Source organism: Tenrec ecaudatus, chromosome 18 (assembly GCF_050624435.1).
Source record: "Tenrec ecaudatus isolate mTenEca1 chromosome 18, mTenEca1.hap1, whole genome shotgun sequence".
Classification (NCBI taxonomy): Eukaryota; Metazoa; Chordata; class Mammalia; order Afrosoricida; family Tenrecidae; genus Tenrec; species Tenrec ecaudatus.
The window spans coordinates 2,975,671-2,998,235 of NC_134547.1; positions in this window are offsets into that span (position 1 = coordinate 2,975,671).

The following is a 22,565-nucleotide window of genomic DNA, read 5'->3' on the forward strand; positions in this document are numbered from 1 at the left end:
AGACAGATTCTTCCTGTGACGTCCCTGTGCAGACAGGCCTGTCCCTGATGACATCACCTTGAGCCACAAGAACTCGGTTTGGTTTTCCTTTTTTTTGGTTTGTTTTGCTGCCGCCGCAGGGAACCGATTTTCTCCTTGTGTCTCCGCGACTGAGGAGATGCCTCTGCCCCATGACGTCATTGTCACTGACAAAGCCATCATCTCCCGGCGTCACCTTGCAGCGGGAATGCCTTGCCCATCTGTGGCCTCTGTGGGCGGGCACATCCTTCCCGTGACACTATCGAAGGCGCTGGAGAAGGTGCCTTGCCTTGTGACGTCGTGAAGGGACTGTGCCTCTTCCCCTGATGTCATCACCAGAGGTAGCCACCTGCTCCAGCGACATCTCCAGGATGAGCCCCCTACCCCCGCCCCCCACCCCTTCTGCAGCATCACCACCGGACTCTACCCATTCTTGGAATGGTTCTCACTGGTGTGACGTCAGGAGGCTAGAGAGGTCACCCTGGGAAGTCCCCTCTGAGGGACATCTCTGCTGGAGAGGCTAGCGCACTTGGGAGGTCCTCTACCCAGGTGCTGTTGGCTCTACTGCAGGCTCCCCCTCAGAGCTTCCTCCCCCAAGACAGTGCCCTGCTGGGAGGCCATCCCCAGTGACGGGGCTGTCAGAGATGCTGCCTTGTGCCACCCTGACTTGACTTGGTCCTTCCTCCCACTGGCCCCAGGGATTTGCCCTCCAGAATCTCCTGCAGGCTCTGGGGGAGACTGGGCCTGGGGTCCCAGCCCTGTGCAGTCAGTTGTTTTCTGCTGTGACCTCCCGCAGGACGTCACTCACAGCTCAGCTGTTGCTCCCCAGGAGGCCCCTCGAGTCCCCCAGACTCCCTGTCCTCGCACTGAGATGCGTGGGTGGCCCCAAGGCCGGCATTCTTCCTTTCCACTGTGTCCGGAGACGTCGTTACCTCTATGGACACAGTCCTGGACTCATTTGTGTTGGGGACGCTGAAGGGGTGTCTGCTGACGGCATCACCAGCACCATGAGACTTCTGGTACTCGTGATGCTCCGGTGCCAGCCATGGCTGAGGAGGGCATCCTCTCCCCAGGATTCCCTGTGACCGTGGCATCTTCATCTACAGGGATGGGATCTCACCCCCTGGCAGGTAGTCACTACTAGTATCCGCATCTCCCAAGATTCCCACAGCCAACAGCGGCATCATCTTCCATGATGTCCCAGCCATGGTGTTATCTCCCGGGATTCTCCATGACCAAAGGTGACGTCAGCTTATGGTGTCATCATGATGTCTGTAACTTCGGAAATCCCTCTGGTGAATGGTGATGTCTTCTACCAGGATACACTAGGGCCAAGATGCCACCATTTCCTGTAATCCAGATCATTGTGATGTTGATCTTGCAGGATCAACATAATCATGGTGCCATCCTCTCCCAGGATCCCTGAGAACCCATGTCATTATTTCCCAGAATCCTCTTCAATCCAGGATCTATGGGAGCTAATGGTGTCATCATCTAGGATCCACGTGAGCCAATGATGTCATTGTCTCTCAAGACCCACTTACGCCATGGTGCCATCACATCCCAGGATCCATGAGAGAGTCACTTGGATCTATTTTAACCATCATGTCATAACATCCCAGGATCCACTTCAACTATGGGGTCATTATCACTCACAATCCACTTCATCTTTCATGATTCGTGAGAGCCTATGATGTCATCATCTTTTGGGATCCACTACAACCATGATGTCATCACAATCCCAGAATCCTTGACTTGAGTGTCATCGTCTGCTGGGGTCCATGAGAAGCTCTAGTGTCCTCTCCCAAAGTTCATGAGAGCCAATGATGTCATCATCTCCCAGAAGCCACACCAACACATGATTCGTGAGAGCCTATGATATCATCTTTCAGGATCCACTACAATCATGATGTCATCACAATCCCAGGATCCTCAACCATAGTCTCATCATTTGCCAGGATCCATGAAAGTCGGTGGTGTCCTCATCTCCCAGGATCCCCTTCCGCCCTAGTGTCATGTCTCCCAGGATCCCCTTCCACCATGATGTCATGTCTCCCAGGATCCATGAGAATCTATGGTGTCCATATCTCCCAGGATCCACTACACTCACGGCGTTACCACCATCAGTGGTCCATGAGAGCCAAAAGCACATCACTTCCTCTTCCAAGGCCCATCATCTTTAGTGGCCACGCACTACTACAGCTGTGTCTCCATTGTCTTCTGGGCCACATGGTCCCTACCGTTGTTCCCTTCAGGGGAACCAGCACAACACACCATTTTTTACCAGCCCCTCAAAGTGGAGTAGGGAGGAAACAGCTAGCTCCTCCTCTAAGGAGTTCACCCTTGCTCTGGACCTTTTGGATGATGTCACAGCCTAACACCTGACTTAGACTGATGCCTGAGGAACCAAGCCCATCACCTCTTTGATGGAGGACATCCAGGCCCCTTCTGATAACATCACTACCCCCCACCCAACCATCTGATCGGTGACAGGGTCAATGCAGAGACCTCTTACCACCACCAGAGGTGAGACTGTCCATCCATACAATGGCGTCACTGACCCTTGCCCAGTTCCTGCCACCTGGACCCACTGGCTGGGGCCAAACACTCCTCAGAGACTCTGGCCCATGTCGGTTAGACTCCTGGCCCATGTCGGTTGGGTTATCACCTGATGACTTCCTGGGGACCTAGGCTGATGTCTACTGGACTGGTTCTAGAACACGCACACCCCTGTAAGTCACAGTCACTGCCAGAGCCATCTGCAAGGGGGAGGGGGAGGATTGTCGCTGCTTCATCCACAGATGGTAGATAAGTATTCCCTCCTTCATCTCTCTCCCTAACCCACCGGGGAGCCTCCAGGGGCTTGGGGGATCCCCCAACTCCCAATGCACAATTGGCCCCCAATCCTCTTTGTACAGAGCCATGTCGTGGGGGCGGCCATTCCCCCACTCTTAAAGGGCTACACGCCCCCTCCCCAGCCCCCAGGGCGAGGTGGGGGGGCCTCTTCTCCCCTCCCCTGGGCCGTCCTCTTCCCTCTTGTGTCTACCCCCCCCCAAAGGCTGGCACCTCACCTCAGCCCCTCTTGCCAAGAGACTGGGGCTGGTAGTTTCCGCCACACCCAGTGAACTGGGGGCATCCCCCCTTCGCCCCATCTGGGCCTTGATGTCAGTTTTTGAACCCCATGCTTATAGCCATTCCAAAGGGGTCCCCATCCCCTCTAGGGGCTCCCAGGCCCAGCACAGCTCAGGCTGACGTGCTTCCCCAGAAGCTGTTTGAGCCCTAGCCCAGCCTCCTCCCTGCTGCTCACTGCCCCTCAGAATGTGGGGACCTTTTAGAGCCGCCCTGGCGATGGCAGTGGACGAGTGCCGGGCTGCCAACCTTGGTTGGAACCCAGCACCCAATCTGAGAACAATGGGGTAGCCTGGTTCCAAATGGGTGACAGCCTTGGAAACCCACAGGGCCAGACCTATTCTGCCCTCCAGGGTACTGTGAGTCAGAACTGACCGAAAGGCAGAGGGTTTGGAGCAGGTCTGGGAATCTCCCAAGGCACCCTGGTGGCCCAGTGGGTTACAGGCAGGGCTGCTCCCTCAAGGGCAGCAGTTCTAAACCACCCAGCTGCTCCATGGGAGAAAGATGAGGCTTTCTACTTCCTTAAAGACTTACAGGCCTGGAACCCACCCAGGGGCAGTTCTACTCTGTCCTACAGGGTCGCCTCGCCGTGAGTCAGAACAGATGGGACTCGATGGCCGTGAATTTGAGTTTACCTACTCTTGTGAAGAGAGACAGTCTCAGAAACTCCCCGGAGGAGGGCAGTCTGCTCTGTCCTATAGCGTCACTCGGAGTCAGCATGGACCGTGGGGCAGTGAGTTTTGGGTCTGGGGGCCTCCTGCTCCTCACCTCTTCCTCTCTCTCGGCCTGGATTTTGGGGATCTCACACTCCTAGTCTTCACCCCCTGTTCACCATGCCACACAGGCTGCCAGACCCCGGGAACTTGACCTCTTGTCTCAAATAAGCCATAGTGGGGAGAGGTCTCCAGTGGGCTAGGGAAGGAGTGGGGTACATCCTCCTAGCTCCCCCTGGATGCTCCTGGAGCTGGGACTATCAGCTACGCACCCCTCACCTGCCCCCCTCCTTCCCAGAAAATACACACGGGCATCTGTGCGCATGCATCCATCATCGCCCCTCTAGGGTGTTCCGGTGGGGGGCAGCGTGGCAAGAGGAGGCGATCATCAGAGGTGAACCCGAAGATCCTGCACAGCTTCTGCCTCCTCCCCTCCCATCCTCACTCATCTCCTCGAAACTGGACCCATTTCCCAGGTCCTTGGTGAGGGGCCTGAGGAAGGAGCCACTGACTGGGGGTGGGGGTGTTCTTTTGTATTTTTTTTTTTTTTTTGGAATAAACATGTTTTTCCTGATTCCTGGCGTCAAAGTCTCAAAGCTTACTGTCGAGAAAGGACTAGGTTCTTGGATCATTGGAGTCTACCCACAAAGGGGTCAAGGGCGGGGTTGTAGGTGTCCAGGGGGCATACATGCCCTGCTGTGTATTTGCAGCTGCCTAAGGACCGTCTTTCAGATCTGCCCCCTGTAGCTTTTCTTTATTGTTGTTGTTTGGTAGCTGTCGATTCCTAAACGGAGGCATCCGGGAGAGTGTGTGGGTGCATTGTCAAGTGCTTTTAAGTGATTTGGTGGGTTTATTTCCCCTTGTGGTTTGGGTGGAGGCTTGCAGAACAGAATGATTTCCCACTCACCTATGCATGCACATTTTGTTTCCTGACGTTCATTGCGATCCGGAGACACCAGCACTCCTCCACTTCCTCCCTGGATTTCCTGTTTCCATGCGTCCTCCTTTCCTGCCCCTTCTTGCCTCGACCCAAATGCTGGCCCCTGCACCATAGCGGGTGGATTATTAGAAGGCAGGGGTGGGGAGCATCCGGCCTTGGAAATATTCAGTACTGGCTAATATCACAGCCTCCCCAAGGAGAAGCAGTCCCAGCCGTCACATTAGGGCTGAGCTGACTAGCTGTTGGTCCAGGACGGCCCCAGGAGGACGTGACAAATATCCAAAGGGCCCCTTGGCCAGGAAAAGGTTCCCCACCTCCCACCCCCAACCCCACCTCCGTCCTAGGGTGTGAGTCTTTGCTGGCTTTAATGTGCACCTGTGGGGCCGGTTCACTTTCAGTCTTGGAGGGTGAGTAGGTTCTAGAGGAGGGGGTGGAGTTCCCCTAATCACCGTCAGACAGTAAACCTGGCCTTTAAAAAAATGATTTTGCGTTCTATATCCTGCCTTCAGTTGCGACCCCTTTCAGAGGGCGGGCGGGCAGGGTCTGGGCACCATCTAGTTCTATTCTGCCCGTCGCAGGCTGGTGACTAATAGCGCCCTTGCATCTTTGATGTTCTTCACTCTCCTTGGCTTCAGCTGGGGAGAAGGCCCAGGGTGGCCCCATAGTCGGGTTTTTGTCTGAGCACTTGGAGGGAGAAGACGTCTCCTGGGTGGCTCAAAAGATCTGCCATTTATCAGCCGCTCACTGAAAGGCTGGCAGGCCAAATCCAACCGGAAGCAGAGTGGAAGAATTCCCCGGTGATCTGCTTCCCAACGATCACTGCCTGGGAAACCCCTTTGGTGCAGGCCGACTCTGTAACATCTGGTGTCACCTTGTGTGGATTCAGCTCAACACGTGTTTTGTTTTGACGGGATTTCCTCGTTTTCTTTCTGTTCCCTCTCCCAAAGGCTGCTCCGTAGTGGAATTCCATACAGGGGCCTTAGCTGACTGTCATGGATTTGAACTGTGTCCCCCTCCCACCACCTCCCTTTCCCCCCAAAACAAGGAGGCTTCCAAAATTTGGGGGGAAATCTCATCATTTAGTTTTCTTCTATAATTCTACATAGAATTCACATATTTCCATAGTTCTCAAAGAAGAACACCTCACTGCCTTCAAGTCAATGCTGACTCAGAGTGACCCCCGCCCCGTGGGCTTCTGAGATGGTAACTGTTGACAAGAGTAGAAAGTACAGTCTTTCTCCCATGGAGTTGATGGTTTCAAACTGCCGACCATGTGGAGAGCAACCCAACCGTTAGCCTCTACACCACCAGGGCTCCCTAGGTCGCTTTTCAAACGAGTTCTCCATACACAACTCGTTCCAGTGCGCCTCCCCACATCATCTTTCAATTCCCTTTTTCCTCTAACTTTTCAAAGCCCCTTCATGTATGTTGTATAACCTGATGGTTATAATCCCATTTGGGAATGGGTTGTTTGTTATGTGGATGTATTGTTAGTGTAGGCGCATTTTAAGTAAAATCTTCTGAGACACAAAAGAGCAGATGAACAAATGTTGCAGAGATTACTTATGATATCATTTCTCAGAAGACTAATATGCTACCTAAGAAGTGGATCACAGATATGCAAACAACAAACATATATTCTATAAACAACATATATTCTATGAATGGATTTGAGCTGGCACCTTAAAGCATACGACCTAATCTAAGAACAATTCATTCTTATGAAGTGGCCCTGCTCTATACTTACTTCATGAATCATCATGGAAGATATGGGGCTATAGCAAAGCTTGGTAAAAGTATCAGATGGAAAAAAAAGTGGTATCAGATAATGCCCGGTCTTGGGGAGAATGCCATCAGGGTCTCAAAGGTTTATCCTAATACAAGCCGCTCTCTGAGGAAGCTGTCGAGCGGTCCATGCGGGAAGCAAGCACACCAACCAAAGTGTGAGCACAGGATTTTAATAAAATCCATAATCAGAGGAGGAGATGCACCGCTGCTTCAATGCTGGGCTCTAGGTTTGTGGAAGGCTACGGTCTACAGTGAGGGCCCTAAATCTCTTTGGAGCCTCCACATAGGGTCAGCCTCCCCTGAGTTCTTTCTGACCACTGACCAGCAGTGTAAGAGAAGCCAACTGTGTCTGAGAGTGGACAATAACCACCCCTCTAGCCAGTGCAGGGGGGGGCCCTCTCACCCCGCGGGGGCTAGTCTGAGTATGCCTTTCATGGAATTACTAGTATCGCGGTGATCATGAATCATATTTAAGTGCTTTGGCTAGCAAGCCCTGAAGCAGTCTTGAACACTTTTCTCATCTACAATAGAACAGATATCCCAATCGTTGTCCCGTCTCCAGCCCTGCAGTTCTGCTTGCAGCTGTGATGACTCAATCTCCCTTGAATCGTGACTTTGCACAAGGCTCCTTTGTTCCCCTTATCTACTTAATCGTGAATCCCTGGACACCATTACGACACCATGCAGATGGCCTCCCTCTCATCCAAATGATTTGTCTTTGTTTTGTTTGAGGCTTAATAATTGTGTCTCTAAATTAAGGGGCCCTGGTGTATTGTGTTACCTATTGGGCTTTTAACCTCAATGTCAGGAGACCCAAACCACCAGCTTGCTGCTCCAAGGGAGAAACATGAGACTTTCCGTTCTTGAAAAGATTCAAGGTCTCAGGGACCCACAGAGGCAACTCGACCCTGTCTGAGAGGGCCGCCATGGCAGTGAGTCTGTCCTAGTTTTCTATAAGTTAATTAAAGAGAGCGCCGATGAAGCAGATCCCCGAGGGACCGAGAAACCGAGCTGAAGTGCGTCCCCTTCTTCTCATGGCCTGTGACTGATTTCTCACTGTGAGTCCCACTGGATGGACTTCCCACGCAAAGTGGCCTCTGCCCGCCAGTGGACATCTTCCTTTGTGCTCAGCTGCGCACCTGCTGTGCCCCTGGGGGGAGAGTCCAGGATGCTCTCTGCTTGCAGCACCTGCCAACTCCGCTGGGGGAGCAGCGCTATTCTTAACTCAGGCTCAGAGGGGAGCGCTTGGGAACCATTCAAAAGGGCGCCCCGTGGTGTGTGGCAGGTGCTCTTCGCTTTCCAGGTCTTGTTAGCTTTTTCAATTTTTCGTTACACCGACCCCTCCTTTACTAACTGTTTTGTTACCCGTCACTTCACATCTATGAAAATCGTAGAACATCTACCCTCCCTTGACTATTTTGTGCGTTGCCGGTGTTTGAGGTGGGCCTTGGTTCTCAGTGTTTTGGCAGTTATGATCTAATTTGGCGATTACGGAATGATGGGATTTGGTGATGATGTAATGGGATTTGGCAGTTACGAATGAGGTAATCTTCCCGTTAAGAAATGATGACATCGTAAAGTTATGTAATGATGTAATCTGACAAGTAATAGTGCAATCTGGCAAGTGTGTAATGATGTAACCTGTCAGTTATGCGACAATGTGATTGGGCAATTATGTAATGGCGTGATTTGATGATTATGTGATGGTGTGGTTTGGCAATTATATGATGATGATGCAGTTTGGCAGTTACATAATGATGTAATCTGTCAGTGAAGCAATGATGTAGTTTGGCAGTGATGAAACAATCTCGTCGTCCTCTATGCTGTAACCTGATAGGCTCCTCCTCCATTTTCACACGACACCTCCTCTAGACACCAATCTCCCTGATAAGTGAGGACACCGTAATGTATGTAAATGGCGTGCACGGTTAGTTCAGCGAGTGGTTTGGTAGGTTTTCACCCCTCGCAAATCGGGCAGCCCATTGCGCCTGTTTCCCGTGTCCACCAAGCATGTGGTCATGTGACCGTTTAAAATGCGCATCACACGCCCTCACGTCCGTCTCCGACTGCTGTCGGCCCCACGTCTGCGGAGTAGACTGTGTTTCTCAATGGCTGCCGCCCTGTGCGAAAGATCGGGCTTCTTCTGCTGAGTCACTTTGGGGGGGTGGGGGGGTGGATGCTCCCGCCAAAGGGACTGGCCTTTAGCTCAGCTGTCAAGCGAAAACCCAGCTCACCTCATTCGCCTTCATGTTCCAGAACGAGCTATTCGGCTTCTTCTGGATGTCTGCAAAACGTGCTCTTTCCCTCCCTTGGCAGGTCACTCAGCCATCACCCCCTCCGAGAGGTCCACCCAACACACACACACACCCACACCCACCCCTACCCCCCACACACCCAACACACACACACTACACACACCCCACCCCACACACACCCAGACACACACCCCCACCCCCCACACACCCCCAATACACACACAGACACACACAACACACACACACCCCGTCTGAGACCACCTCCTCCGGCATCCCAGAACCCCTGAACTGGCTCTGCTTTGACAACACTTCACAGATTCTAATAGCACAAAGTCGGGGCCAGTCCACCGGGAAGGACGTCATGCCTGGTCAACTGGACGGTCAGCATACACGAAGACCACTGAGGAGATGGCTTGACCCCAGGGCGGCAGTCAGGGGTCACACCGCGATGGTTAGGAGAGTGGCACGGCACTGGACAGGAGGTCGTGGTGTTGGTCGTGGGCCCCCAGGACTCAGAATCACCCGGGTGGCACCTCACTCACACGAGCCCGAGGTGGAACGCAGGATTTGCAGTCCACGCAAGACAGACAGCCAAACTCGCTGCCGCCAAGTCCGTTCCAACAGAGCGGCTCTCTGGGACAGAACAGAACCGCCCTGTGTCTGAGCTGGAGATCTCTATACGGTCAACACTCTCGTCTTTCTGACGGGGGCGGCTGGTGGTTTCAAACTGCTGACCTTGAGGTTAGCAGCCCAACAAATAGCCTGCGAAGCCACCAGGTTCCTCCGTGCTCAACGACTCCCCTAACAGGAGAAGTCCCCTGGCGTGGTGGGCTATGCACTGAGCTGCTGGCCAGAGTCGGCAGCTCGGAAACACCCAGGTCCCTGGGAGAAAGAGGAGGCTCTCCACGCCCACCAGGAGTTACAGTCTCGGAAACCCACAGGGGCAGTTCTACTCTGTCATATCGTGCCGCTATGAATCAGAATCTACATGTGAGCAGTGAGACTTGGTGGGGGGGTATTGGCTTTGCTGGCTGCCAGGTGAGTGTTGGCTGCTAACCACTTGTGTTAGTCCGGGTTGACTAGAGAAACAAATTCAGAGACACGCAAATGTGTATAAAAAAGAATATATATATATACACAGAGCACTTGTACATTAAGAAAACATCCCCGCCCAGTCCAGATCACCTCCGTAAGTCTGATATTAGCCCATATGTCCTATAATAGTCCATGAATGCTTCGACAGACTCCCCCAACACAGGCAATGATACTGAAGGCAGGACCATCACAGGCAGTGGGTGATCTTGCAGGAAGGAACCCTGGTGGCTCAGTGGCTAAGCATTCGGCTACTAACCAACCGGAAGAAGGATGATGGTGTGGCCCCACCCAGCGGCTCTGTGGGAGGAAGACCTGTCCATTTACCCCCAAAGATCACAGCCTGAGAAACCGCATGGGCTCCGTTCCACCCTGTCCTACGGGGTCACTGAGTTAGAATTGTGCGTCTTGGAATCGTGGTGCTGGAGAAGAATATCCAACATACAAGGGGCTGCCGAAAGGACAAAGCCATCTGTCTTGGAAGAAGTCCGTCCGGCGTGCTCCCTAGGGGCAAGGCCGGTGGCGAGGCTTCATCGTCTGGTCCGGAAAGGCCAGTGTTTGGAGAAGGGCATCATGCTTAGTCAAGTAGAGGGGCAGCAAGAAAGAAGGCGGCCTCCAACCAGGTGGGTGGACACCGTGGCTGCCAGCATGGAGGGCTCAGGCACAGGAACCGTGTGAGGATGGTACGGGACCAGGCGGTGTTTCCTTCTAGTCTGTTTTATATGAAGGCCACACCCCCACCAGGCAGACTCCACCCCTGCCTCTCATGGAGACATCAAGTTCTCATAAAATCTTAACCATCAGAGCACCTGACTCAAGACCTGTGCTTTGGGCACCAAAGAGAACCTCTTCCCAAGTATAATTTAGGAAGAACATTTTATTAAGTCCTTTATTATTATGAAGTCTTAAAGTGACAAAGACACAGACATACTATACTACCCGGATGTGGGGGAGGGCCATTGGCAAGGTCTAAATGGTGCCCAGGGGACTCATGATTGGTGTGGTGGTGACATCATCTGGTGTCAACTTGAGACTTTATTAAGAGTGAAGGGGTGGAGTTTAGCCTGTCAATCAGGTCGCAGCATGATGACCTCATTTGGAGGCGCTATGGAGATTAAAAAAAATGGCTGGCGGCAGGACACACACATGTGCACACACACACAGGCACTCTCTCTGCTTGACATTCTTGTTGACAAGCCACATGGAGCTACGCTGATGGCAGCCAGAGTCCTGGAGCTGGAGGAGCCACGTGGAGACCCACGCCAGCACTGAGATGCTTCCACCACCACTGGATCCACAAGACGTTCCAACCACTGGCCTGTGATCTTCCTGCATTCGGCATTATGACGTTGCTGCATGAGTGTGAAGAAGAATTTATAGACTGGTATTGGACATATGGGCTGATATCGGATTTATGGGCTTGATCTGGACTGGGCTGGGATGTGTTCTCACTATACAAGTGCTCTTTGATATAAAGCTCTTTCTTACACACATGTGTGTCCTGGATTTGTTTATCTAGTCAACCCGGACTAACACAATTGGGAAGGTAGATAAATGGGATGGGGAACAAAGGCAACTGTCACAAACTCATGACTGGTGGCAGATCAGTACATCACAGTGCCAGGTGGGGCCACAGAAGCAGGTACGGGATCATGTCGGCGAGGAATGAGCTCTCCCGCCCCACTTCTCCTTCTCATTTGCTTGGATTCTGCATCTGGCTCTGGGGCTGTTGATGTGGCTGCTGCCCATCTCAGGGAGGGGTTGCCCCCTGCCATGCTCCTGAGGATGGTGGGTCCGGGGACTCTGCACCCAACTGCCTGGGATCGCCCAGCTTCCAGCTTCGACTTCCTGCTTTACGGCGCTGGCAGCTGTGTGAGCCTGGAGATGGCGGCCGCTTGCGTCCCATGATTGGGACGCGTGCACCATGTTAGACAGAAGGGCTCACAAGATTGCTCCAGGGCCTTCCGACCAATGCAGTTGGGGTGAGGGGGTCCCTGACACCTGAATGGGTCCTCAGAAGCGACTCTGAGATTGTGGAAAATGATAGAGACAGACAACAGGGCACAGGGGCACCTTGTGCCCCCAAAACTTTCAGAGGGCCTGCACATCATGCTGCTAACATATTATATCGTCAAGGGAGCAGGTTACATAATAAACTAGCCATGAGGTGGGTCATCGTCTTAATCTAGTGCTAGTTGACCTCAACACCCCCCCCCCAACCCCTGTGCCCTCCCCAGGGGAAGTCATTTCTGATCAGTATCAGCAAGAGATGTCAAAACAAGTTTGCTACATGTTACGGTGGGTTTGCCTATAGAACCTGCTTGCTCTTATCTACAGATAACCTCCAGGCACAAGGATGATTTGTCTTATATGGTAGCACCTTTATGACAGTTCCTTTATGGGAGGTTATTGGGGGGACTGTGTCCAGTCATGAGAATGTAGATTAAGACTTATTTATAGCTCCTAACCATGAGGCTCTTCCCCCACCAGAGTTGGCTTTCCAGACCGGTCATTATGAGCATGGATGATTAGCTGCATGACATTCGCATCCAGTCCCACCATGTACCACTTTGGGGTGAGATGCATAGAGCAGGACTCGTGGCTATTGGACCCCCGTACTGCCTCCCACTGAGGCAGTCCCCTAAGAGAGAGACGGCCCTCCCTGGGCTGGCTGGAGAGAGGGGGAGGCAGTCCACTCTACAAGGCACTCTGTCTGAGGACAAGACTATCTACAACCATGGTTAATGATCAGAAAGAATTCAATGGAGGCTCAATCTGTGAAGGGGCTCTGTAGATGGGCCTTGGACTGTCACTGTCGACCATCACCCTCTGCAAATTGGGGTGCTCAGAATTGAAGCTCTGATACACCACCAAACCCCAAACCCAAACTCACTGCCATCGAGTTAATGCCGTCTCATAGAAACGCTACAGGACAGTGTAGAACTGACCCTATGGATTTCTGAGACTGTAACTTTAAAAAAATCATTTTATTGGGGACTCGTACAACTCTGATCACAATCCATACATCCATCCATTGTATCAGCACATTTGTACATTTGTTACCCTCATCATTCTCAAAATATTTGCTCTCCACGTAAACCCCTGGAATCAATTCCTCATTTCCCCCTCCTCCCCACTCCCCCATGAACACTTGATAATTTATAAATTATTATTTTTTCATGTCTTACACTGTCCAACGTCTCCCTTCACCCACTTTTCTGTTGTCCACCCCCCAGGAAAGAGGTTATATATAGATCCCTGTAATCGGTTTCCCACTCTCTGCCCCATCTTCCCCCCACGCTCCCAGTATCACCATTCTCACCATTAGTCCTGAGGGGTCCATACATCCTGGATTCCCTGTGTTTCCAGTTCCTATCTGTACCAGTGTACATGCTCTGGTCTAGCCAGATTTGTAAGGTAGAATTAGGATCATGGGTGGGGCTTAGACTGTAACTCTTTATGGAAGTAGAAAGACCTGTCTTTCTCCTGAGGAGCGGCTGGTGGTTTCAAACTGCTGACCCTATGGATCTCAGCCCGATGCACAACCACTACGCCACCAGGACTCCACTAATAACAACAACAACATGTAACTATCCCAAGTCCCTGGGTGACCCAAGCAGATGAGCTCTCCCAATGACCAAACAGAAGATTGGTGCTTTGAATCCACCCAGAGGTTGGGCTATCTGGTTCTGCAAGGGATGCAACGGGGTCAGCAGGTCCCACGCAGACACACTCGGAATTGACACGGTGGCAACTAGCAAGGACAACTCCAATGCCTAAGAGCCCCGGATTGTGGGGGAAGAGTAGACGCCAAGATGCAAGAGGCAAGAGCCTTGGTGGTGCAGACAGTTAGCGCCCACTGCCAATTCACATTCACCCATGGAAGACAGACTTGGAGATCTGCTAATGCTTCCTCTCCCACTCCCTGGCCCCCCAAAGTAAACAAAAAACAAACTCACTGCCAACACGTCAATGCTGACCATAGCGACCCTATAGGACAGGGGGGGAACCGCCCCTGTGAGTTTCTGAGACTGTAACTGTTTGGGGGAACATGAAGCCTTGGAGCCGCTGCTGGTTTCTGAACTGCTGACATTTCGGTTAGCAACCCAACACTTCACCACTTCGCCACCAGGGCAGATTGCCAATCAGGAAATGAAAGCCCTCTGCCCAAGAGTCGACCCTGAATCAGGGTGACGCTTTAGGACCAGAAAGAACCTCCCTAGGATAAGGGCGGAGGCTCCTAGGCTTTACCGAACAGCAGGTCCTCTCACCAGCACAGGGCACCGTGGGTTCAAATCACTGATTTGGGGGCTCACTGCGAAGTGCGTAACCACTTTGCTGCCTGGACTCCTGTGGTAGTGGCATCATTCCATGCCAACTTGAAGTGTAGGCGTGGAGTCTAACCTGTCCATCACACCTCCTTGTGGCGTGGTCTTCTCAGAAAGAGGGTCCTGGGAACCTGGCCTCTCTCTGCCTTCACCTTCCTGTCGACGCCACGTGGAGACCTGTGCCAGCCCTGGAGGCACGTCCACCACCACTGGATCCACAAGACTTTGCATCCACTGGCCTGTGATCTTCCTGCATTCTGCATCATTGCATGTGGCTGTGTGAGTCTAAAGAGGGTTTTATACCAGGGGCTTAGGTGGAGAGCCAATGTTCTGAGAATGACGAGGGCAATGAATGTACAAATGTGCTTTACACAATTGATGTGTGTATGGATTGTGATAAGAGCTGTACGAGCCCCTAATAAAATGACTTAAAATAAATACATTAAAAATAATAATATTAAAGAGGGATTTATAGACTTATGGACTTGATCTAGACTGGGCTGGGATGATTGCTTGAGATGTCATTACTTCTTGATATGAAGCTCTCCCTTAGGCATAGATGAGTGTCCATGGATGTGTTTCTCTAGTCAGCCTGGCCTAACACCAGTCCTTTAAGTCAAACCTGTGCCCTGGTGGCATAGTGGTTATGCTTTCGGCTGCTAGCCCCAAGGTCAGCAGTTTGAAACCACCAGCCGCTCCTCGGGAGAAAGATGGGGCTTTCTACTCCCGTGAAGAGTTACAGTCTGAGAATCTACTCACAGAGGCAGTTCTACCCTGTCCTGTAAGGCCACCATGAGTGGCCACGGGCTCAGTGGCAGTCGGTTCTTGAGTTTGAGTGCCACCGTTAAGTGCCATCGAGTTGGTTCCAGCTCTTAACGATCCCATGTACAATGGAAAGAGACATTTCCCGGTCCCACAGCGTCCTCCCCGTGTTCTCATCCGAGCCCAATGTCCATCATCTCCTTGAGGGCCCGCCCGTCCACTTCACCAAACACGATGCCTGCTCCTGACAACATATCAAAGTCCATGAGTCTTTGATATGTTGTCAGGAGAGACCGGTCCCTGTTTCACCGGGAGCTCTTAGAGATGTTATAACAATCCATACTTCAATTAGATCAAGCGTAACTGCACAGTTGATGCCACCACCTGCTTCAAAACGTTTTCTTTCTTCTTGAATTCTTTGGTATCAACTCCCCTGTATCCCCTTTCTCCCCCTCAACCCCCCAGGGACCCTTATTTGTGGGGTTCCAGGCCCCACAGTCAAGTCGGTCCGAGGGGCAGCTGTGTAATTGAGGGGTAAAATCAGAGGGCACGCGACAAGATAAGACTCACCTCCAGGACCTCCATCACTTCAGGAGCCACGTCCACGCAGAGAGAGACTGTTTCCAACCGAGACTTATATACTGGGGGGTGGGTGGAGGGGGCGTGCAAACCCTTAATTACAGGTAGCCACATACACAACAAAGTGGACTGTACCCTAACCCTAACCCTAAAGGTCCCTGAGTTCATTGGAGGAGTAACCTAACACCAGTGCTGGGGGCAGGTAAGGGGGAGGGACTGTCCCCTGAGCAGGGAGAGCAATAGCAAGCAACCTGTCTGCTCCTACAGAGAAAGCTGCCGACCAGACGGCCATCAGCCAAGTGCTTGTAAGAGGTCACTTTAACACAGCACTATGATGGGAGGATACAGTGGGGAGCAATCTTAATTAGGAGAATGTGATTGGGGCTCACCCCCAACTCACAAGGGTGAAGCCCCCCCCTCCACCCCAGAAACCCAGCCTGCCAGGCTCCTTCATTTGCGAGACTAAAGGATTCCTCAGTAGACACTCTCTTCCCGTTTTGTCACCCACTTATTGTTATTTATTATTATTATTAATGCCATCCTTGTTTGTCAGCTGCGCTTCCGCCAACACTGCCCCGGGTACTTTCAATATTCTCCGCAGCCCCACAGTTCAGGCCTCGAACTGACTCACGGAGCCTTTCCAATGTCGTTATCTTCAAGGGAGAGGTTCGCTGGGTCAATTCTCCTGCAGAATCCGCGGTCAGACCATCGGCTTAACCACAGCAGCACCAGGCTCCCGCTGGGTGACAAGGAACTAGAATCCCTGTCGGGCCATGGAGGGGGCGGGCTGGTCCCAGCTGCGTCCCAAAGGCTACCTGCGGAGCAGGAAGCTCGGGGAGGGCGCGCGGAGCGAGCGCAGCACCTGCAGCCCTCGCGTCCCGCGCCTTCCGCTGCGTAATTGGGCACACTTCCCTCGCCAGCCTGGCTTTCTTTGTCCTCTCACCGGGAGAGGGAGAAGGAGGGAAGATTGCCCTTTGAAAGCTGAATGGCCGCGGACAAGCACCGGAGATGAAGACGCATTGAGAAACCAAGCTGCGGGGACAATATGCCCAGGCTTCCCAGCGCACAGCGAGCCAAAGCCCTCCCCCGTGGACGGTTTGAATCCGTGACATTTGCTAAATGCTGAGTTGCTCTCGAGCTTGAAGGAAAAGAGACGCCATGTGCTATTTCCAGGGGCTATTTTGGGCTGCTAGCTGCAAGGTCAGCAGTTCGAAACCACCAGCTGCTCAGAGAGAGAAACTCGAGGCTTTCTGGCCACCCCCACCCCCTACTAAAGAATTACAGTCAGAGGGCAGTTCTACCCCGACCTATAGGGTCGCTGTAAGTTGGCATCGACTTGATGGGCAGTGAGTTTGGTTTGGGACGATGATGATGAAATGAGATGGGAAATAAATTCCCAGGCCATCTCCGTTTGGCAAACGAAGGGTACTCATTCATGGCACCACCCACTCTCAAACCAGCCAGACCAAACTCACTGCCATGCGGTGGGTTCCGGCTCTCGGTGACCCTGCACCGGGGGTTTCCAAGGCGGCCCATCCTCTGCCAATCCCAAGCTTTCCCATCGATTTATGAGACTGCCCATCCCCAGACCACCTCCTGACTAGCTCTCACCTCTGTCTGCACCCACAGCCAACACCTGGATGGATGCTCCCACTCTCAGTCCCTCCAGCCAATCTCCACGCAGCACCTCTGGGCTACCCAAACCAAGCCAGACTCCCTGCCATGACTCACAGTGACCCTACACAAACCGAGGCAAAACTCTCCCAGTGGCTTTCTGAGGCGGATGGTGTTTACTGGAGCAGACAGCCTCATCTTCCTCCTTAGGAGTCGCTGGTGGGTTCAAACTGCTGACCTTATGATTGGCAGCCCGGCTCCTAAATGCCTACACCACCAGGGCCCCCTGTCCCTGGACTAGAATCTCAGTATGAGTCCCCAACCCAGTCACACCTACAGTCAACTTTCGAATAGTCCCCTCGAGGTCTACAAAGCTCTTCATCATCTGACAGAGCCGATGGTGGCTTCAAACCCTGAACCTCTCAGTGAGCAGCCCCATGCTTAATTAAGACGCTTGTATGCCCAGGGCTCCTCTGAGTGCTATGGAGTCTAGCAACCTCCTGCCCACCTCCCTCTCCTGGGAGCATTCTTCCCGCAGATGGTTGTCATGGTGATGACTCACTTGTCAGCCCATCCTTCCTTCTCCACCCCGCCTCAGTATCTAAATATTTTCTTAAATCATAGACTTGTTTATATTAGACCGGGTTGACCAGAGCAACAAATCCAAGTGCATTCATATATGTGGACGAGAGAGCTTTATATCAAAAGGTAATACAGCAAGCAAGCATCCCAGCCCTGTCCAGATCAAGTCCGTAAGTCTGATTCTAGTCCAAGAATCCCTCTTCAGACTCACAAAGTCACATACAACGATGCAGGAAGATCGCAGGCCGGTGGGTGCAAAGTCTTGTGGATTCAGTGGTGATGGACGCCATCTCCAGGGCTCTCCCTCAGGTCTCCATGTGGTGTCAACAGGAAGGTGAAGGAGGGAGAGAGAGAGAGAGAGAGAGAGAGAGAGAGAGAGAGAGAGAGAGAGAGAGAGAGAGAGAGAGAGACCTGTCTCCAGGGAGCCATTTATCTCAGTGGCACCAAATGAGGTCATCAAGCTGCAGTTTGAATGACAGGCTCAACTCCACCCATATCTTCTTCTTTTTAAATCATTTTATTGGGGGCTCATACAGCTCTAATAACAATCCATACATCGACATTTGTACACATGTTGCCATCATCGTTTTCAAAGCATTTTCTTTCTACTTGAGCCCTTGGTATCAGCTGTTCTTTCCCCCGCCTCCCCTACTCTCCCAACCTCTTGAATTCTTAATAAATTATAAATTATTGTTATTTTCATATCCTATACCATCCGCTGTCTCCCTTCACTCATGTTTCTGTTGTTTGTCCCCTGGGAGGTGTTATATGTTGATCATTGTGATCAGTTCCCCCTTTCTCCCCCTTCACCCCCCACCTTCTCCCTACCCTCATGGTATCACTACTCCCATTACTGTTCCTCAGGGGTTATCTGTCCTGGATTCTGTGTGTCGAAGGCTCTTATCTGTACCAGTGTACATGTTATAGTCAAGCCAGATTTGTAAGGTAGAGCTGGGGTCATGATCGTGGGAGTGGAGGCATTAAAGAACTAGAGGAATGTTGTGTGTTTCATCGTTCCTTCCTTGTGACCCTTCTGTGAGGGAATCTACAATTGTCTACAGATGGACTTTGGGTCTCCTTTCTGACCCTCCTCATCCTCATCGATATGATTGTTTTGGCTCTTCCGATGCCTCATGCCTGATCCGTGGACACCTCATGATCACACTGGCTGGTGGGTTTTGTTGCTTCCCTTCTAGATGGCCATTTGTTTTCACTTCAAGCCTTGAAGACTTCAGACTAATAGCCAGGCATCATCAGTGTGTGAATCTGGGTAGACTAGAGAAACAAATTTATATGTGTATAAGAAAGAGCTTTATACATCTGGGGTCTTAAAGGCTTGAAGAGAAACAAGCAGCCATCTAGCTGAGAAACAGCACAGCCCACATGGAAGAAGCACATCAGCCTGTGCGATCATGAGGATCACTAGGTGTCCATAGGATCAGGTATCAAGCGTCAAAGACCCAGAACAAAAAGTTATGTCATTATGAATGGTGGGGAGAGGGAGTGCAGACTGGAGACCCAAGCCCATCTGTAGGTAACTGAACAACCCCTTGCAGAAGGGTCTCTGGGAGGAGACGAGTCAGTCAGGGTGCCATATAGCACTGATGAAGGGTGCCATATAGCAGGGTGCCATATAGCACTGATGAAGCATACAACTTTCATCTAGTTATTTAATGCTTCCTCATCCTCACTATCATGACCCCAATTTTGCCTTACAAATCTAGCTAGACCAGAGCATGTACACTGGTACAGATAAGAGCTGAAAACACATGGGATCCGGCACAGATAAACCCCTCAGGACCAATATTGAGAGTAGCCATACCAGGAGGGGAAGGGGAAGGTGGGGGAGAAAGGGGGAACTGATCACAATGATCTACATATAACCCCCTCCCAGGGTGATGGACAACAGAAAAGTGGGTGAAGGGAGACATCGGTCAGTGTAAGACATGAAAAAAATTTATAAATTATCAAGGGTTCATAATGGAGGGAGGGTGGAGGAGGGAGGGGAAAAATGAGCTGATACCAAGGGCTCAAGTAGAAAGAAAATGTTTTTAAAATGATGATAGCAACAAATGTACAAATGTACTTGACCCAATGGATGGATGTATACATTGTGATAAGAGTTGTACAAGCCACCAATAAAATGATTTATTAAAATTTTAAAAATTAAACAAAGAGCTTTATACACAAGAGCAATTGAATACTGGGAAAACATCCCAGCCCAGTCCAGATGAAGTCCCTAAATCCTATATTAGTCCATATATCTGATACCAATCTATAAAGTCCTCTTCAGACTTATGAAACACATGCAATGATACCAAAAGTAGGAAGATCACAGGCCAGTGGGTGGAGAGTCTTGTGGATCCAGTGGCGGTAAAAGCATCTCAGCACTAGCAGGGGTCTCCACGTTTCTCCTTCAGCTCCAGGGCTCTAGTGTAACTCCACGTGTCTTGTCAACAGGAATATCTCTCAGGGAGTGAGCTTGTGTCCCGCCTCCAGTGAGCTATTTATCTCCTTAGTGCCTCCATATGAGGTCATCAAGCTGTGACCTGATGGACAGACTAAACTCCAGCCCTTACTAGTAACAGTCTCAAATTGACACCAGATTATGTAAATACCACAATCAGCTTTCTTCACCACATTTGCTTATGTATCATTTTGACTTCAGCAATCATGTAGCGAACATGAGCATCACAGAATGCCAAGTTAGTACAACAAGGAATTCTTGCATTGAAGGGGGCTTTAGTAGAGGCCCGATGTCTGCCTGCTACCTTTACTCAGCATAAATATATCTTCATAGACCTATATCCCTTTCATTAAATATTAATGTATTTACATATATACATACCTATATTTATACCTCTATAAATGTCTTTTGCCTCCTAGTTCTTTCCTCTATTTCCGTTTACTTTCCTCCTGTCCTACTATCATGTTCAACCTTCATTCAACTCTCAGTAATTCCTCTCGACTACATTGCACCGGATTGGACCCCACCAGGCATTCTACACCCTCCTCGTCATCAATTCTAGATCACTTGTTGTTCCCTTATCCCTAGGGTTGTTGGCTCCCCACTACACTCCCTTTCCCCCACCTCTCACTCTCCCCTGTTCCCCTGGAACCATTGGTCCCATTGTCTTCTCCTCGGGATTGTTTATCCTGCCTATCTTATATAGATAGGCATAGAAAAAAGAGAGCGAGAAGGGAAAAAAAACAAACACTATAAATAGTTCCAGGCCTGTCTGCTGACCCTTATGAATGTTTTCTGATCAGGTCTGATGAGGTGCCAACCCCTGCCCGCCGAGTCAGAAGTCTATTTTCAGGATCCCTACTTTTATGGGTGACATATTGGTGCAGAAATCCTATCACAGTGTTGTTGCTAGGTACTGTTGAGTCAGCTCGGACTCATTGCGGCCATACACCGCCCTGTGCTGTTCCATCCTCACCATTGTGCCGGCGCCAGAGCCCATGGTTGTAGCCCCGGTGTCCAGCCATCTCCTTGAGGGCCTTCCTCCTTTCTGCCGCCCCTCCACTTTCCCAAGCACGATGTCCTTCTCCAGGGACTGGTCTCTCCTGATATTACGCCCCCAGTATGTGAGACATGATTGCTTCTAAGGAGCTGTGTTCGACTGGGTTGGCTCACAGCTCAGAGATGTGTAAGAAATGAACTTTATCTCAAGCAGTAATTGTATAGCAAGAAGACATCCCAGTCCAGCCCAACTCAAGCCCGTGGGTCCAATGCTAGTTGGAGCCCTTTTCAGACTCGTGTTAGTCGAAGGTGATGCAGGAAGATCTGCCGGTTGCAGAGTTGTGTGGATCCAAGGTGGGTGGGAACATGGCTGGGCGTCTACAGCTCCCAGATTGGCTCTCAGGGTCATCGGCCTACAATGTGGATGGTCCTAGAGGCAGACACCGGGTCCCAGCAAGCAGGGAGGGTGAAGCAGCAGAGAGAGGAGAGGCATTCCCATTGCTTCTCATTAAATAGGCCCCCTTCCAAGGAGGCATCATCACCAGGCTGACCTCATGGGTAGCTTGGACTCCATCCCTGCACTCCACACGGATTCAAGTTGACATAAAATCTAATCATCAGCGCAGGAGCATTCTGGCTGTACTTCTTTCGAGAGAGATTTGTTTGTTCTTTGTGTTGTACTTTTGTTTCTGCAGCTTTGTTTGTTCCTTTGGCAGCCCCCGGGGCTTTCAGTAGGCTTCACCAACACTCCTGTGGTTTACATAATCATCTGTCCACTTATGAAGGGGTGGAGTCTAGCCTGTCACTCAGGTTGCAGCCAATGCAGCCTCTGTGTGGGCAAGGCCTTCTCCTTAGGACTCTGAGAACTCCTGTCTTCCTCCCTTGATATGGGACACACACTCTCCCAGAGACACATTCCTGTTGACAAGACACATGGTGCTGTGCTGATGGAGCCAGAACCGCTGCAGCTAGAGGAGCCATGGGAGACCCACGCCAGCACTGAGATGCTTCCACAAGACTTTTCACCCACTGACATGTGGTCTTCCTGCTTTCAGTATCATTGCATGTGTTGCGTGAGTCTGTACAAGAATTCATGGACTAGTATCGGCCTTATGGGTTAATATTGGACTTGTGGACTTGATATGGACTGGGATGGGATATTTTCTTAATATACAATTGCTCTTTATACAATGTCCCTGGGTTTGGTTATATGAATCTCCCTGGATTTGGTTCCCTCGTCTTCCTGGACTCACACAATCCCTGAACGTGAAGCCACACCACACACGGGGTATTCTGTGG